This window comes from Leptonychotes weddellii, chromosome 14, assembly GCF_054177405.1.
Source record: "Leptonychotes weddellii isolate Sample4059 chromosome 14, ASM5417740v2, whole genome shotgun sequence".
Lineage (NCBI taxonomy): Eukaryota > Metazoa > Chordata > Mammalia > Carnivora > Phocidae > Leptonychotes > Leptonychotes weddellii.
This window is the reverse complement of record NC_138382.1, coordinates 67,957,578-67,962,319: the sequence shown is the minus strand read 5'-3', so window position 1 is coordinate 67,962,319 and position 4,742 is coordinate 67,957,578.

The window sequence follows — 4,742 nt, the reverse complement described above, 5'->3', positions numbered from 1 at the left end:
TGGCTGCACCAGCTTGCATTCCCACCAACAGTGTAGGAGGGTTCCCCTTTCTCCGCATCCCCGCCAACATCTGTCGTTTCCTGACTTGTTAATTTTAGCCATTCTGACTGGTGTGAGGTGGTATCTCATTGAGGTTTTGATTTGGAAGAATCATATCTTTTTCAATCACCATTGATTACCAGGATCTAGGGCATCAAAAATGTCTTATAACAGGTGTTCAACAAATAGTTTCTCAATGGATGAGTGAGGTCCTCGTATCCTCTCTCTATCAACGTGAACGTGTTCGCTGGTTGTGAGCGCTGCTTGTATACCTGTGCGTGCGTACGTGTGTGCACACGCATGTAGTTATTTTATGTCTTCTAAGGACTTCCAGACACATTTTGCTTTGTGTATACCCCACCACTGACTAAGCTGCCAGGGGTCAAGTTGTTTTCAGAAGCATTTTTTTGATTGTGGCACAGTGAAAAGAATACAAGCCTTAAAGAAGACCTTGGTTCAAATCCCAGATCTGACCAGCCCTACTTGAGGCAAGTCACTCATCCTCTCTGAGCCTCACTTTCCCCGTTGGGGACATAAAGAAGTTGTTGCCAAGGCCAAATCTGCTCTAGTGTGTTAGGATTCTGTACATCTAATTGTGAGAACCAGCGTAGGCAAGTGGTGCCATTTTGTATTTTATTGTTGTTGTTTTTCTCATTGAAGATCATCATTAGCCAGTCACTTGTTGCCACATCGCCTTCATAATTATCGTTTGTACTAACTGTACATTATTCTGTTGAATAACAGAATTTATCTAAACATCTTCTTTATTACGGACTCCTTAAGTAGTTCCAATTTTATGTTACTGTGAAAATTGCTGCAATTAACATCTTTGTCAACATAACTTTTTGCTTCGGTTGGATAATTTCCTCAGGAAACGGGGTAATTTTGACTGCCTCTTATGGAAGACTAGAAGGATGTTGTGGCAACATTTTTTTTGCGTTAGCATTTTGTGTGAACCAAAAATGAGAAAGATCAGAACTATCCTTCAGTAGGAAGTGCTTAAATAAACTATATGCCAACCAATCAATAAAATACGATGCAACCATTAAAAAGAACAAGGATTATGGAGCACCTAGGTAGCTCAGTCAGTTGAGTGTCCAAACTCATGATCTCAGCTCAGCTCTTGATGTCAGGGTTGTGAGTTCAAGCCCTGTGTTGGGCTCCATGCTGAGCGTGGAGACTACTTTTAAAAAAAGAGAGAACAAGGATTATTCATTATAGCCAAAAAGTAGAAACAAGCCAAATGTCCATCAACTCGTGAATAAGCAAAATGTGGTATAATATCCATACAATGGAATGCCATTCAACTGTAAAAAGCAATGAAGTTTTGAGACATGCTACAACATGGATGAACCTTGAAAACAGGCTGAGTGAAAAAAGTCAGACACAGGAGGCCTCACATAATAGATTCCATTTATATGAAATGTCTAGAATAGGCAAATCCATGGAGACAGAAAATTAAGTAGTTATCAGGGGTTGCGAAGGGAATGGGAAATTCTAACTATTTGTCTATACCATTGGTATAATGGGTTTGCTAGCAGGTCTGTATTCTAATTCTAACTATTGATCTATACTATTAGTATAATGGGATTGCTAATAGGTACTAGGTTTCTTTGGGGGATGATGAAATTATTCTAGAATTAGTAGTGATGGGTGCACAACCTTGTGAACATACAAAATCCCCTGAATTGTACATTTTATTTGATTTTTAAAAAGATTTTATTTATTTATTTGAGAGAGAGAGAGCACAAGCAGGGGAAGTGGCAGAGGGAGAGGGAGAAGCAGACTCCCCGTTGAGCAGGGAGCCCGACATGGGGCTTGATCCCAGGACCCTGAGGTCATGACCTGAGCCTAAGTCAGATGCCTGACTGAGCCACCCAGGAGCTCTGAATTGTACAATTTAAAAGAGTAAACTTTATGGTATGTGAGTTATATCTCGATAGAAAAAAGAATGAGGAAGATCTATATTCATTGAAAAAAGCAAAGTGCAGAGCACTATCTAAAACATAGCATTTTGGTGGAAGTCTTGTTTTCTATCTGGGTGTTTGAGATTGTGAGGCTTCCCCAGGAAGTGTCAGTCCTGCCCTCACTCTGCTGTAAGCTCAGGCATGAGAGAACCCTCTTTCCCTGGGCTGTAAAGCCCATCGTACCCTGGGGGCTGAGACCGTGTATCATGACTTCTATGTAACATATAATTATTCCCATCGTTTCAGATAACAGAATTGAGAGGTGAGAGAGATGAGTGGCTTGCCAAGGTTATACAGCAGGGAATGTGGCTCCACCAGGAATCAAACCCAAGCCTGTATGACTCCAGAGGAGGTAAATCAGAGGCTTAGGTGCCCGGAAGCTAGTTTATTTGTTCCCCGGGGGGCCGACTGGCCAGGGGCGTGGAGGCTGCTTCGCTACAGAGAACATAGCTTACAAGAATGCTGGTTTATGTATTTACCTGGAGAGGTCCTTTATTTTCCTTTATTTGAGGATTGTAGGAAGGGGATCTCAGAGACTTATCTTGCCCCAGGCTAGTCCCTTATTGCTTGATGGGAATATTTCAGTAGTTCCTAACTGGTCCACTCATGCTCCTTCACAAAGCTGCCCTTGCTGTTGTTTCTAACTAGAGACCTCTTCCTGCCCACCAGCCACTCAACGAACTCCTACTTACCTGTCAAAACCCAGCTCATATGTCCCTTCTGTTGTTTTCTTCTTATCAACAACATTTATAGATGCTATTACTGGCATCTGTAGAATACCACCAATAATATTAATAGTAGTTATCATTTGGAGAGCCCCACCATGCGCTAGGCAATTTTAACCATTGACATGTCTGTTCCTTTCAATTCTCATGGGAATTATGCAATAGAAGTATAATTATTTACATCTCTTTCAGATGAAGAAACAACCTAGAGAGGTTAGGAAATTTGCCCAGAATCACACAACCAGGATGTGAAGAAACAGGTCTCTCTGACTCCAAAGTTCATACTTTCCTCTTACCCCACATCCTATCTCCTATACTAGTCACCTTGAATTGCAAATGCTGTTTATTACTGTTTTCACCATTGCCCTGTGAGCCCTAGAAGGCAAGTAGTCAGTCAGTCTGATTTCAGGACTGTGACCCTACCGCCCAGTGTGGGGCCTGCTCCCAAGTGGCTGATCCTAAGAGTCGAATAGGAGTGAATTGTTCCATTTGCTGGGACCCAGCCTGGAAAGTAAACGCAGCATGCTTGTCCTATCCCTGCAGATGGGACAGGCTCGCTATCTCTCCTGGAGAGGCGATAAAGGGGCAGGTCTTGCCTCCTTGAGGAATTGCAGATGTTTCCTGAGGCCATGAGAGCACTTTCTGCTTCTTGCCAGTTCGTGTGAGCTGCTAGGAAAGCCGGCTTCATGGCTCTGCTAGCGTGAACGTCAACAACCAACTCTAGCCAGCACTCTGGAAATCACACTGAAATATTAAGGCCAGTAGGGGCTCGTGGAGGGTCGAGGCGCCATCCCCGGCTGGCTGGATTTTTGCTACAGCCCAAACGAGGCTTCACTGTAGGGACCGCAGGACCTGGTGGGTGGGACCTCCAGCTTTGTAGTTAGCTCCGGCTTTGAACACCTTGTCCACCACTTACTTACTAAATCTGTGGCCTTGGAGCAAGTTTCTCAACCTTTCTAAACCTCAATTACTTCATTTTTACCTGGGAGTAATTGCCTCCTTTTAAAAGTTATGGATAAAAAGAGATAATGCACATCAAACCCTTACCACCAAGCCCAGTACGGTGCTTGCGTCCAGTGACAGGGATGCTAATGATGGTAAGAACAATGAAAATAATTGTTATTATTGAACAGTAACAATAAGAATAATTGTCATTTTTGAAAACCCATAGGAGATATTTGTTGTTTGCAGCCAAGAATCCTGTCTGATATAGTTAATGTTATTAGTTGGGGAGCAGAGGAGTAGTCTAGAAGGACAGGCCAGTGGGGCCGGATGGGTGGTTTCCCCTGGTCCAGGACAAGAGCTGAGTGAGACAGTAATCTCCCGCCCTTTAGGGTGAGCACGTGCGGTTCTGCCTGGATCCCAGCTCCTGGAGTAACCTGAGAAGAGAGTCGCCTAGTCAAGACTCAGATCCCCATTCTCCTGAACCCCAGGCAGCAAACAATCATTCTTCTGTCCTGACCACCTAATGGGGCATTGAGCAATTAGCAGTTATTAAAATCATGGACTATATTTTGGAGAAAATGAATAATAATTTTATATTGAACCACATTGAAAAGTTAGAAAGCATTTTCCCACGGATTATTTTATTTACATATCTAAGCACCCAAATACCCACAAAACAGAGATGTGCTTTATTTAAATTGGATTTAAAATTTTCCTTGAGCTCTTTCAGTTTTCAGGTATAGGGCTCTAGGGAAGAAATTGATAGACCTGTGCAGTTTGGATTTCTCGTATTTTCACCAGACATTCTTTCGTACGCGTTTTTCCATGTCTTGACAAGATTTATATTTGTCATTTGTAAGGCTTGTCATAATGTTTGTTCAAGTGGATGGGCCAGTTTGTCCTTCCACCTGTCATTTGGCACTGTAGTTCCAGCTTTCTGCTGTTATATATAATACTATCAACCTTTATGAAAACAAGCTTTTAAAACAGTCTTTGGAAGTATTTCCTTACGACACACTCCTAGAAGCAGACTGAAGGACCAAAGGGTGGGAATAGGTTTTCTTGG